This window comes from Coregonus lavaretus (genome assembly GCF_964263955.1).
Source record: "Coregonus lavaretus genome assembly, chromosome: 28".
In the NCBI taxonomy this organism is placed as follows: Eukaryota; Metazoa; Chordata; class Actinopteri; order Salmoniformes; family Salmonidae; genus Coregonus; species Coregonus lavaretus.
The window spans coordinates 5406927-5422024 of record NC_140015.1 but is presented as its reverse complement, the minus strand read 5'-3'; positions in this window follow the sequence as shown (position 1 = coordinate 5422024).

The window sequence follows — 15098 nt, the reverse complement described above, 5'->3', positions numbered from 1 at the left end:
GGAGCCCCAGGCCGAGGGAGATTGACAGTTATTTTGTGTTTCTTCCATTTGCGAATAATCGCACCAACTGTTGTCACCTTTTCACCAAGCTGCTTGCCGATGGTCTTGTAGCCCATTCCAGCCTTGTGTAGGTCTACAATCTTGTCCCTGACATCCTTGGAGAGCTCTTTGGTCTTGGCCATGATGGAGAGTTTGGAATCTGATTGATTGATTGCTTCTGTGGACAGGTGTCTTTTATACAGGTAACAAGCTGAGATTAGGAGCACTCCCTTTAAGAGTGTGCTCCTAATCTCAGCTCATTACCTGTATAAAAGACACCTGGGAGCCAGAAATCTTTCTGATTGAGAGGGGGTCACATACTTATTTCCCTCATTTCTGACATGCGTTTTTCTGGATTTTTGTTGTTGTTATTCTGTCTCTCACTGTTCAAATAAACCTACCATTAAAATTATAGACTGATCATTTCTTTGTCAGTGGGCAAACGTACAAAATCAGCAGGGGATCAAATACTTTTTTCCCTTTAGAACTGATCTAAAGACAGAGGTAGCATACTGTGCTTGGGTTTTCCTGTAGTTGCCTTGGTGGGTAAATTATGTGTTGAAAACATGTCTGGTCTTGTTTCTTCTCGTTTTATGTTTTTGGTTGGCTTTGAACTTGAAAGTGTTGTTTGGAATATACATGCCTAATGCTCCTCAACTGTGATCATTTTTTAATTGAAAGCCTTCGGGGGGGGGGGGGGGGGGGGGGGGGGGTGAATGGTGTCCTCTGTGGCACTACATGGTGGCTCCCACCTGTCAGGGGTGAGGGTGACCTAGATGAATTGATCCTGTCGAAAATAGAACAAAATACTTTGAACAATTCCTTGCATAAGCATCGCTGTGGCGCCACGCACCCCCTACACCTTCTTCACATTTTATTTTCCTGTTCTTATTTACGACAAAGGATGGGGACAGACTGTACACAGAAAAGCCCCCAAGCCCCCACCCCAGACATCACCGACTCTACCTCAACCCAAGCTGCCCTCTCTCTCTTTCTCTGTCTATTTCCCTTTATCCCCCCCCCCCCTGTGAACAATAGAATTGTGGTGTTGACAGAGGAATGTAGGCCAGAGGAATGTGAGTGTTTTGGGGCAGTTTCAGCATCTGAACCAGTTTGGAATGCTTGGAAAAAACGAATCACCTCTTTACCTTCACGCCACGGTCAAGGCCGTGATCTCAATAGTAAAAAAAAATAAAGCTACATGAGAATGTTTGGGGGCAGTTTGACCGAAATGCATGCACACGCGCGCACACACACACACACACACACACACACAGACACACACATACACGTCTCTGAACGGAACCCCAGAAGACAGGAAGCTGTACCTTGCGAACAGGAAGTAGTACCTTGTGATGGGTTGAAAACACAGGAAGTTCACATCATCGTGCCTGAAATTCTTGCATTGTGTTTTCTGCGCAGACAGAGACACGCACAAGTACACACACACACACACAAATATACAACACAAATGACGAATGACACCCACACTAAGGGCCACTGAGATATTAACCATGAATACATGCTACAGTAATTCTCACACACTGACACCAGCTCAGAAAGTGGTTAGTTGGATGAGCAGATACACATGGTCATAAATTTGATGATAAGTAATTCAGAACTGCAGACACAGGAATATTCCCCACGAGCCAGGCTTTTGATGTCAATAGACAGCCAGCCAAATTACACCGTTCAAATAACAGGTGACCTAGCACCTACAGTCGGGAAAAAAAGTATTTAGTCAGCCACCAATTGTGCAAGTTCTCCCACTTAAAAAGATGAGAGAGGCCTGTAATTTTCATCATAGGTACACGTCAACTATGACAGACAAAATGAGATTTTTTTTTCCAGAAAATCACTTTGTAGGATTTTTAATGAATTTATCGGCAAATGATGGTGGAAAATAAGTATTTGGTCAATAACAAAAGTTTCTCAATACTTTGTTATATACCCTTTGTTGGCAATGACACAGGTCAAACGTTTTCTGTAAGTCTTCACAAGGTTTTCACACACTGTTGCTTGTATTTTGGCCCATTCCTCCATGCAGATCTCCTCTAGAGCAGTGATGTTTTGGGGCTGTCGCTGGGCAACACAGACTTTCAACTCCCTCCAAAGATTTTCTATGGGGTTGAGATCTGGAGACTGGCTAGGCCACTCCAGGACCTTGAAATGCTTCTTACGAAGCCACTCCTTCGTTGCCCGGGCGGTGTGTTTGGGATCATTGTCATGCTGAAAGACCCAGCCACGTTTCATCTTCAATGCCCTTGCTGATGGAAGGAGGTTTTCACTCAAAATCTCACGATACATGGCCCCATTCATTCTTTCCTTTACACGGATCAGTCGTCCTGGTCCCTTTGCAGAAAAACAGCCCAAAAGCATGATGTTTCCACCCCCATGCTTCACAGTAGGTATGGTGTTCTTTGGATGCAACTCAGCATTCTTTGTCCTCCAAACATGACGAGTTGAGTTTTTACCAAAAAGTTATATTTTGGTTTCATCTGACCAGATGACATTCTCCCAATCCTCTTCTGGATCATCCAAATGCACTTCAGACGGGCCTGGACATGTACTGGCTTAAGCAGGGGGACACGTCTCACACTGCAGGATTTGAGTCCCTGGCGGCGTAGTGTGTTACTGATGGTAGGCTTTGTTACTTTGGTCCCAGCTCTCTGCAGGTCATTCACTAGGCTCCCCCGTGTGGTTCTGGGATTTTTGCTCACCGTTCTTGTGATCATTTTGACCCCACGGGGTGAGATCTTGCGTGGAGCCCCAGATTGAGGGAGATTATCAGTGGTCTTGTATGTCTTCCATTTCCTAATAATTGCTCCCACAGTTGATTTCTTCAAACCAAGCTGCTTACCTATTGCAGATTCAGTCTTCCCAGCCTGGTGCAAGTCTACAATTTTGTTTCTGGTGTCCTTTGACAGCTCTTTGGTCTTGGCCATTGTGGAGTTTGGAGTGTGACTGTTTGAGGTTGTGGACAGGTGTCTTTTATACTGATAACAAGTTCAAACAGGTGCCATTAATACAGGTAACGAGTGGAGGACAGAGGAGCCTCTTAAAGAAGAAGTTACAGGTCTGTGAGAGCCAGAAATCTTGCTTGTTTGTAGGTGACCAAATACTTATTTTCCACCATAATTTGCAAATAAATTCATAAAAAATCCTACAATGGGATTTTCTGGAATTTTTTTTCTCAATTTGTCTGTCATAGTTGACGTGTACCTATGATGAAAATTACAGGCCTCTCTCATCTTTTTAAGTGGGAGAACTTGCACAATTGGTGGCTGACTAAATACTTTTTTCCCCACTGTATAAGCAGAAACAGACAGGGACTGGAGAGAAACCACGTTTTGAATAAAATGACAAGAAAAAAATCTAAATATGAACACAGGTGTTTTTCAGAACTTCTCGCAAAATCGAGTGACACTGCCCAATTTCAATTCAACTACTTCAGTAAAATTCATTCCCTATAACCAGGTTTCCATCCAACCATTTCATGTGGATGAATTACCTGACGGATAGAAAAATTGGATAGCAACCTCTGTCCAGTGAAGTCCACAAAGCATATTGCATGTACAGCAGGGGCGGCCTGTTCAATAGGGCGATATGGGCGACGCACTGCCAAACGGGAAAAGGAAGGGATTTTTTTTCTAATCAATTATATCACGGCAACAGTAGTTATCAGTGTAGTAATCTATACGTCTGATCTGCCACAGTGCCACACTGCCACTAAATGTCGAATCAGGCTAAAGTCGTGCTTCAAATGGCTCCCCCCCCTTTTGGGGCGATTTCAGTCAGGTTGAAAATCGCCCAGAAGTCTGTAATAGACTCCCATGTAAAATCAATTTTTTTCAAATTTCAGAGCCTTCAATACAATCTCAATGGGTGTCTGTGGGCTTGCACTTACGCGCTTTCGTCATACGTTACGTAACCATGAACGTAACTGAGAAAAGAGTGGATTGTTTGAAAGAAGTTCCTTTTTGTCGGCGAACAAATGGAGATAAATTGGCAACGAAACAATTAGGACCTCCCAGACCAAATGTAATAATTCAACAGGTTTCTACTAAAGGCGGAAAGTCCTACACCCGAGGATTTTCCAAAAATTGGTACGAACGAAAAAAGACATTGCCACTCACTCAACTGGATGACGAGGGATACAGGCTAGCTGTCCGCCGCCACAACGATGAGGTTAGTGTTGATAATCACAAGTTTACTGGATGTGGATATGGTGTAATAAAGGCAGTTTATTCAGAGGTAAATATATCTGGAATCGCGTTCACGGACCCGTTCGTCAAACTCTTAGGGAGCTATAAATTAAGCCCCATTACTTACCATATCAGATAAGAGAAATTGCTGCAGCTACATATATTTTACATCCTGGCCCTACATAGTTCACTATTTGCATCACTTACCAAAATATTACATGTGGTCATATATGCTTGGAAAGTGGAGATGCCATAGAACGTCAAAAAAGTAAACATTGCTGGAGACACATTGCCGTTTTGGAGAAGACATCGCGTTTGCTAGCGAAGAGATTTGTTGTGGCAAATGAACTTGGGCTGGGAATTGCCAGGAACCTCACGATAAGATATATGCATCAGCATTGCGAGTCTCATGATTCTATACGTATTGCGATTCGATACTGTGATTTTATTGCGCACCATATGTCTGTTGCAGAGGGATCAGAAAGCCATGAGAACGAGTTTTGATCAGTCATGGAAATAAAAGTGCTGAAAACAAATTTGCTCCCAATGTGAAAAGATTTAGAACAAGCTATGAAGGAACAATAATGGTGTTTTGGTGCAGGTACAGCCAACTAGCGCTAAAATATTGCGATATTGTCAATACAGTATATCGTAAAGTATCACTATGTAACTCGATTTCTTTCACCCCAATCCCTCAAATTAACGGTAAATAACTGAATTGTTTGCCCCACATTTAGCTAAGATGATTAGCTAGCCAGCTAAAATGTTTTATTTAGTTAGCAGTCGCATCTACAATAGTTTACTGTCAATAACATGTCTCCAAAAATGACGTGGTGTCTCCAATTGTGTTGACATTTTACAATTGCAATGCGCATCCATGAGTATCCACTTTCTGTAGCTCAGCTGGTAGAGCATGGTGCTTGTAACACCAAGGTAGTGGGTTCGATCCCCGGGACCACCCATACACAAAACTGTATGCACGCATGACTGTAAGTCGCTTTGGATAAAAGCGTCTGCTAAATGGCATATTATTATTATTATTATTATTATTATTATTATCTGAAGAGAGCCCCGAAACATTGTGTGCAGACATTTTATGCAATAAATGAAGTAGGTTCAATCTAGTAGTTCTGATCTTCTGATTGGTCCTGATGAGTTGGGCGAGGTCCCCTGCAGGCTACTGTCACTGTTGCATTGGCTCTGAGTCGGGTTCTCTGTCTTCAAATGTTCAGCCTAAGAGAGGGGATTTTTGTGTGTGTGTGTGTGTGTTTAACAGTGATGATGTGTGTGTGTGTGTGTTTAACAGTGATGATGTGTGTGTGTGTGTGTTTGTGTGTGTGTGTGTCCTCAGAGCAAGAACTCGTGAGTTGGAAGAACTGAGAGGCCTATGGCGTGGGTGTTGTCCTTGGCCACCTGCTGACAAGGCTGACAAGATAGGACCCTTTTGTCCATTGTTATTGGATAGGAACAGAACTTATAACCAGCTCCTGACCTAAATAGATCTTAGCACAACATTTTACTCAACATATCATATTCCATATTCACTATAACAAATATATTTACTACGACATTAGCAAGAACCGCCACATCCTCAGCCGGCTAATCCAGTGTGTGAAGTTTTGCGGAGTGTTTGAGTTAGCTTTGCGAGGCAAAGATGAAACTGAGGGCTCCACCAACCCTGGTAAGCCAACACTTTTGAGATCAGTCAATAAATGCTTCTGGTATTGACTTATATGCTGCCCCTGTCTTCATGTTGTTGCTGGACATATCTTTTTTTAAATGTGTGTAGGTCACCTAAATCATCAGAAAAATTGCCCCTCCTGAGAATTTTTTCAGGAGCCGCCACTGATGTACAGTAACAGACAGTTACATGACCTACAGCATGGTCAAGCAACTTAATGTTTCCGACATTTTCAGACCACTAAACAACTATTGATTTAGAACCACAGAGAGTCGCAACGAAAACAAGAGCTGCCTCCACTATTCCAGCACCATTTCAACTTCAACATTTCAACATCATCAAATCACCTTTACTTAGTCTAATACAGTGACAACTGAAAGATACCAAAAACGATTTAGTCCAATCAACGTAAACTAAATATTATGTGGCGGTCCATGGTTCTGATTTCTGTGTGCATTTGTGTGTGTGTGTGCGTGCACATTCGTGCAAGTAGAAAAAAAATGTTGACTCACCCTACTCACCCTACCGCCAATGCTATACTCCACTCTTTCATGTTGACAAAACGGTCTATCTCTCTGTCATACAGTACACACTTTTATTTTTTGTTGTTCCTAGGCTACCTGGCTAAAATGTTATCTCGCTAGCCTAACTTCCATTCATGGGCAACTTTAACTAGTTAACATTAGCCTTATACATGTAGCTAAATATTGAACTTCCATCCTCTCAGGCCGGGGGCACAACAATGTATGAATTAATGATTGGATCAGAATCACCATTATAATCATTGGCCAGTACGGAGAATTAAGTAAAACCACAAGTTCAAATCTCCATCCATGGTTAATTTAGGAAACGGACAATTTTAGTTAGCTTGCTAGCTAGCCACCGGAGAACAACAACACAACGAGTTGCAACAATTAAAGTTTTAAAACAAATTTTTTTTTTTTTATTCTGTCAATGATGTATGCTCTCAATGGGATTTCATATGAGTGATGCCAAATCCAAGCTGTCTTTTTTTTGGGTTCGCGCCGAGACGAAATACATGTGTTTGTTGTCTTTTTTTTATTGGTCCAATTTCTGGGGAAGCCTGGCTTCCCTTGACATCCATGAATTCAAGCCACTGCCTGACGCATGAAAAAAGTGACGGCAGTCTGTTATAAATGATGCCAGACAATTTGTTCGTTGGACATTGAGTTATTTTTGTGTCAGTAAAATGTATTATGCGGGAAGTTGTGGTGGAAACGCTTTTATGCGCAAATATTGATATAATAACCATATCGAAGTAGGCTAAACTTGAAGTCATGGGATGATATGTTGTGTGGTCCTCCCACCATGACTCGGGAAACCATGCAGTTTATTAGGCTACAGATTAAATAAATTGGTGAAAGTGCACGTGATGAGCTTGATGCTCCTTTCCAATAAATATCAAGGGTTTTATTCTGGTGACGTGCTGATCAATATGGCTACCATTTGACAAATAAAAAATATATTGCTCAACAGTTTATGTGATGAAACCATCAGTAGAGTTCAAAATGTGATGGGAACCATTTAACTTGTATTTTTCCTTCGGTACATGGGAATTTAATCGCAAATGTTATTTTGATGTGCACTACATATATCTGCAATAAGTCAGTTTAATGGAAACACCTCTCTGGTGGGAAAATGCGCATATTATTTTATCCAGATTTTAGAATATTTGCATGAAAATCTGTCTCAAATTGGACGGAAACCTAGTTTACTTGTGCTATTCTCTATAGTGCTAAATTTTTAATGTTCTGGAAACTACCTGATATAGCCCTCATCTCTACAGGTTTTCTGGAATGATGCCAAGAAAACAAAAAAACGGGTCCGATGTAGTATAGCACTGTTGAGGCCCTCTGCTCCAATAGGAGCTAAAAGGAATAAGTCAAGTAAAGTGCTAACTGTATTGGTTAGGCTCGAATACAGCCATGATATAAGGTTTAATGGGTAGGATCAAGATCCATAGGTCACAAAGTTCCTAAAGAGCAAGGTTCTGGAGAGACTGCATACATCTGAGAAAGCAAGGTGATGAGAGAGGGAGCGAAAGTGATGGTGGGTCAAGCACATCATAAAATATAAGTAATGGTTGAAAAAGAAAGGAAAAAGAGGGAAGAGAGGAAAGAGGTAGTTGGGGGTTGAGGGGTCCAAAGGGTGCTGAGTGCCCTGACTAGAGGGATTCGAAATCTCAGATGGGGTGTATGAACAGCTGTTTCTCTCCCACTCCAGATGTCTGTCAGAGAGAGGGGCCACAGAGACAACATGTATGGGCGCAAGAAAGAGGCTTGAATTATCCAAGCATATACTGTACGTTATGTATATTTTCTATAATATGTGTCTGTAGCAGTGGAGGCTGGTGAGGGGAGGACGATCATAAAAATGGCTGGAATGGAGTGAATAGATGATAACCATGTGTTTGATACCATTCCATTCACTGCATTCCGGCCATTATGATGAGCCATCCTCCCCTCAGCAGCCTCCACTGGTCTGTAACATATACAGTGGGGAGAACAAGTATTTGATACACTGCCGATTTTGCAGGTTTTCCTACTTACAAAGCATGTAGAGGTCTGTAATTATTATCATAGGTACACTTCAACTGTGAGAGACGGACTCTAAAACAAAAATTCATTGTATGATTTTTAAGTAATTAATTTGCATTTTATTGCATGACATAAGTATTTGATACATCAGAAAAGCAGAACTTAATATTTGGTAAAGAAACCTTTGTTTGCAATTACAGAGATCATACGTTTCCTGTAGGTCTTGACCAGGTTTGCACACACTGCAGCAGGGATTTTGGCCCACTCCTCCATACAGACCTTCTCCAGATCCTTCAGGTTTCAGGGCTGTCGCTGGGCAATACGGACATTCAGCTCCCTCCAAAGATGTTCTATTGGGTTCAGGTCTGGAGACTGGCTATGCCACTCCAGGACCTTGAGATGCTTCTTACGGAGCCACTCCTTAGTTGCCCTGGCTGTGTGTTCCGGGTCGTTGTCATGCTGGAAGACCCAGCCACGACCCATCTTCAATGCTCTTACTGAGGGAAGGAGGTTGTTGGCAAAGATCTCGCGATACATGGCCCCATCCATCCTCCCCTCAATACGGTGCAGTCGTCCTGTCCCCTTTGCAGAAAAGCATCCCCAAAGAATGATGTTACCACCTCCATGCTTCACGGTTGGGATGGTGTTCTTGGGGTTGTACTCATCCTTCTTCTTCCTCCAAACACGGTGAGTGGAGTTTAGACCAAAAAGCTATATTTTTGTCTCATCAGACCACATGACCTTCTCCCATTCCTCCTCTGGATCATCCAAATGGTCATTGGCAAACTTCAGACGGGCCTGGACATGCGCTGGCTTGAGCAGGGGGACCTTGCGTGCGCTGCAGGATTTTAATCCATGACGGCGTAGTGTGTTACTAATGGTTTTCTTTGAGACTGTGGTCCCAGCTCTCTTCAGGTCATTGACCAGGTCCTGCCGTGTAGTTCTGGGCTGATCCCTCGCCTTCCTCATGATCATTGATGCCCCACGAGGTGAGATCTTGCATGGAGCCCCAGACCGAGGGTGATTGACCGTCATCTTGAACTTCTTCCATTTTCTAATAATTGCGCCAACAGTTGTTGCCTTCTCACCAAGCTGCTTGCCTATTCTCCTGTAGCCCATCCCAGCCTTGTGCAGGTCTACAATTTTATCCCTGATGTCCTTACACAGCTCTCTGGTCTTGGCCGTTGTGGAGAGGTTGGAGTCTGTTTGATTGAGTGTGTGGACAGGTGTCTTTTATACAGGTAACGAGTTCAAACGGGTGCAGTTAATACAGGTAATGAGTGGAGAACAGGAGGGCTTCTTAAAGAAAAACTAACAGGTCTGTGAGAGCCGGAATTCTTACTGGTTAGTAGGTGATCAAATACTTATGTCATGCAATAAAATGCAAATTAATTACTTAAAAATCATACAATGTGATTTTCTGGATTTTTGTTTTAGATTCCGTCTAAAACAAAAAATGATAAAAAATGACAGACCTCTACATGCTTTGTAAGTAGGAAAACCTGCAAAATCGGCAGTGTATCAAATACTTGTTCTCCCCACTGTATGTAGGCCTATATGTGACATAGAGGTCATATCCAAAGCCATAGTCATTTTATTCTTAAATAATAATAGAGGCATACATTAACCTCTGACTATAGCAACATAATCTATTTGGATGATCACCTAGAATAGGCCTACAGCACAAAACACATGAAATACATGGTTGTTAAAAGTTGGTATACTTTTTCATACATCTCATGTAAAGCATAATATAAATATATTATATTGAATATTTCAGAAATAAATATGACAGACAAATAGTTAACATTGTGCTAAGGGCACCAGATGATCCAACAGGGCATATATAGTGTGCCAAAGACTCACTAACGTTTACTCTGTGCTGCAGAAACGTTCATAAAGTAGGGGAGACTGGGGATGGTTGTAACACCCACCCCCCCAGGTCAGTTGTAACAGAATTTGGGGTGAAATGTGACAGTTTGAAAAAAATGCATAAATCATGATATGCAATGAAATATTGAAAGCCTTATTGAGAACATGAGAACAACATTGCCATGTTTAACATTTTGTGCCGCAGGAATAATAAAATATTTGTACATTCCATTAACTGGCCCTTCTCAACTAAACAACCACATCTGGACTAAACAACTGTATGTTTGTGGTGTCCCTTATGGAAAAAACGAATGAATTCCACACGTGAACACGTGAAATCACACAAGATCACACGGCATTTTATGTGAAGTTAATGTGATAAAATGTGACAACATGTGAAGCAACATGTGATAACATGAAACCACACGTGACAACGTGAGCACACGTGAGAACATGATCTCATGTTAAATAAATGTGACAACATGGGGATGCAAAATTTCAACATGTGATACCATGAAACTACACGTGACATTTCACATGTGAAATCATTTGTTTTTGGAACACTTCACATTTGTGAAATTTCACATGAAATCATGTGCAAATGTGTTTTTGGAACACTTCACATGAGCTGTTGTAGGGATTTCATCATCTGACACAGGTTGCCCCGGCGGGAGGAGTTTGCCCCGGATAAAAAGTGATTGCATTCGGTTTGGAACCGGGCTGCATCCCGGGGGTGAGCCAGGTGCCCCGTTCAAAGCCCACGTTGATGTCGGCTCAAAACAAAAGTGACGTACTGTAGATTAAGCACGTGGATGTCCTCAAGACATTTGTTTTATCAGTCGTCAGGACGTCACATGATGGTCCCAGATGGTTCCAAACCATTATAATAAAGTAATGGTACAGTGGCTTGCGAAAGTATTCACCCCCCTTGTTGCCTTACAACCTGGAATAAAAATGGATTTTTGGGGGGGTTGTATCATTTGATTTACACAACACGCCTACCACCTAGAAGATGCAAATAAGACAAAAAAACAGAAAACTTGAGCGTGCATAACTATTCACTATTCAAAGTCAATACTTTGTAGAGCCACCTTTTGCAGCAATTACAGCTGTAAGTCTCTTGGGGTATGTCTCTATAAGCTTGGCACATCTAGTCACTGGGATTTTTTCCCATTCTTCAAGGCAAAACTGCTCCAGCTCCTTCAAGTTGGATGGGTTCCGCTGGTGTATGTTATGTTTGTTCCTTTAAATAATGACAAACCGGGGCATAGGTTGTACTACTTTTAATAAACTGATACTTTAGCTAGCAATTTCCTTGTGTAGCCATGCAAGGCATACTTCAACTTCCCCCCCCTCGCATAGCCTGCTGGGTAACGTACTCTTCATGATATTAACATATAACAACACATCTTCCTTCCTTTGAAAGAAAACTATATTTTATCTGTAACTAAACATGTCACATCACATTTGTTTACTCAACCTGCATAACATGCCATTTTCAATAACACACATTTCTTTCCCCTTTTTTTTCTCAACTAAATGCAGTCTCTGTCCAACAATACTCTATTGTGGCTCTATTTCTTTTCACATAAACAAAAACATCCAATCCAGGTGCCCCTTTATTAATATATTATATTTTTTTAGCAATTCTCAATAAGCCTTTCAGGGGCTCTGACCGTCGTTCTGCTGAAGTGCTTCCTGAAGCAGTTGGACAGCGTTCATTGTCAGTCAGGGTGTTATGACTGAATTGTCCATTGGTAAAGGCATTTGACACTTCAGCAGTATCCTCCTGATGATCCTCAGTCCCTTGAGTGAATGGCTGAAGCCTTAGATCCACTCTGTTTAATCTCAGTTGTGATCCATGCTCCGTTTGGATCTCATAGGATCGCGGTGCAACTTCTCTCTGCACGCACCCTTGCTGCATCCAGGTTCCTGTAGTGATGTCTCGGATTCGTACATGATCTCCAGGTTTCAGTTCAGGTAAGTGTCTTGCACTTTTGTTGTGTCGCTGTTTTTGTTTGTCTTTCTGTTTTTCCTTTGCGAGTTTGACGTTGTGAGCACCTCTGGGTGTTAACAAGTCCTCGTGGATGGGTAGGTTGGTTCTGATGCGACGTCCCATCAACATTTGTGCAGGTGAAAGTCCATTCTGCAGCAGTGAGCTGCGGTTGATCATCAGACTTTTTAGGAAGTCCACCTTTCCATCATGTGCCTTTTTCATCAGACCTTTGACTATTTTGACTGAACTTTCTGCTAAGCCGTTGGACCTTGGGTAGTTGGGGCTGGAGGTGTTGTGTTGGAATCCCCAGTCATTAGCGAACGATCGGAATTCAGTACTTGATAACTGCGGGCCATTGTCCGAGTACAGTTCAGACGCAACTTGCGAAGACTGATTTCAGGTAGGTGATTACAGCTTTGCCGGAGGTAGTTGGCAGTGTTGCTATGTCAGGGTAGTTTGAGTAGTAGTCGGTAACAACAATGTGACTTTTGCCATTGCAGTGAAAAAGGTAAACTCCAACTTTTTAGTAGGGTCGGTTGGGTACTGGATGAGGCATTAGCGGTTCTGCTTGCTGCTTTGGCCTGTAGGTCAAACACAGTTCACATGAAGCAGTGGTCTGGCTGATTTCCTGGTTCATTCTTGGCCAGTACATTACTTCTCGTGCTTGTCGTTTGCATTGTTCCTCACCCAAGTGGCCCTTGTGTATTTTCTGTAGCATTTCTTTGCGTAGTGTCATGGGAATGACAATCTTGTTGCCTTTGAACACTATGTCATCCACAACAGTGAGCTCTGCTCTGCACATCCAGTAATCCTGTATTTTCCTTGGACAGTTGTTTTTCTGTGCAGGCCATCCTATCAGTATTGTTTCTTTCAACTTTGTCATTGTTTGGTCAGCTGCTGTCTCTCTTTTGATCTGCACTATTCTCTCAGAAGACACAGGAAGTGATGCAACGATTATGTTGACGTAGGCCTGAATCTCAGTGTTTTTCTGTGTGTCGGCGCTCTCTTTCTTGTCGACTGCTCGAGAAAGAGTGTCGGCGGCGAACATGAACTTTCCCGGGGTGTAGATCATCTTCACATCATACTTTTGCAGTCTGATCAACATTCTCTGGATTCTCATTGGACAATCATTCAGTGGCTTAGACATGATTGACATCAATGGTTTGTGGTTGGTTTCTACTTGGAAGGCTTGTCCGTAGAGGTATTAGTGAAACCTTTCGCACGTGCATGTGCTCGCCAGTAGTTATTTTGTTTCTGCGCCTGTCAAGGCTCTGGACGCATAAGCGACAGGTTTGCAATGTGTCGTTATGCTGTTGCAGAATAACTGTTTTCAGGCCAAACTGTGATGCATCTGCAGTAGGGGTGTAACGATCCATCTACTACATCGATGTATCGATTTATATTCCTATGATCCAACTACATCGATCTGTGCTCGGCGAGTTGGCCTTTTGGACAACATATATCGATCTAACATCGTTTTAAAATGTAATAAATCGATTGTATCGATACTAGGAAATAACCCATTGGATTTAAGCACGTCAGACTTTATATGGATGTTTTTTCTTAGCACTTTTAATGATAAAGGCTTTAAACATTCCTCGATTCAGTCTGCCTATCCGTGATGTCATCGCGCCAACAGCAGCGCAAAGGCGCAAAGACAACAAAACATAGCATGGCGGACGACAGAGGAGAAGCCAACGAGCGAGAAATTATCAAGCCACCATTGCGGTCCTTACAAGAAACAGGAATCTAGGAAACTTCACCTGCACTGTCCAGTAACCAGGTATTTATTTCAGTCACACTGGTTGAATTTTTGGCTAAAAGGTTACTGAATCGATTTCAAGTCACTGAATCGTTTCGGATCGTATCGTTCTAAATGAACCAATGTCGTCCTTGAATCGTATCGACAACCACGAATCGTGATGCAAATCGAATCGTTGTTAAAACGAATCGTTACACCCCTAATCTGCAGAAATCCTTGTGCTTTTTCTGGATCATAGAACCTGAGCACTGGCTCTTCTGTGATTGCCTTCTTTAGGTTTTTGAAGCAATTTTCCTGCTCATGGGACCATTCCCATTAATTTTTTTGTTCCAGAAGACATCTGAGTGGAGCAGACTGTGCTGCCAGTTGAGGTATGATCTTTGCAAGGTAGGTGATCATGCCCATGAAGCGTCTCATGTCATCCTTGTTCTTCGGTCGCTCCATGTTGTTGATGGCTGATGTTTTCCTCGGGTCTGGTTTGACTCCATCCTCTGAAAGTACGTCTCCCACGAAAGTATGTTTTTTCACACCAAACTCGCATTTGTCCTTGTTTAGCTTCAGGTTGACTTTCCGTGTTAGGTCCAGCACTTGTCTCACTCGCGCGTCGTGTTCTTCTTTTGTGGACCCCCAGACGATGATGTCGTCCATCATGGTCTCTACTCCTGGAATATGCTCGAAGATCTTGTGAATTGTCTTGTGGTAGATCTCTGGCGCTGAGAGAATCCCATATGGTAGACGAAGAAATCTGTACCTGCCCTCAGGTGTGTTGAATGTGCATAGCCTTGAGCTTGCATCATCTAACTTCATTTGCCAGAATCCTGATGAGGCCTCAAGCTTACTGAACCACTTTGCTCCAGCAAACTGCGACATTAGCTCTTCTCAGGTTGGCAACTTGAAATGCTCTCGCTTGATAGCTTTGTTGAGATCTCTCGGGTCTAGACATATCCTGAGATCGCCGTTCTTTTTCACCACAATAACCAGTGAG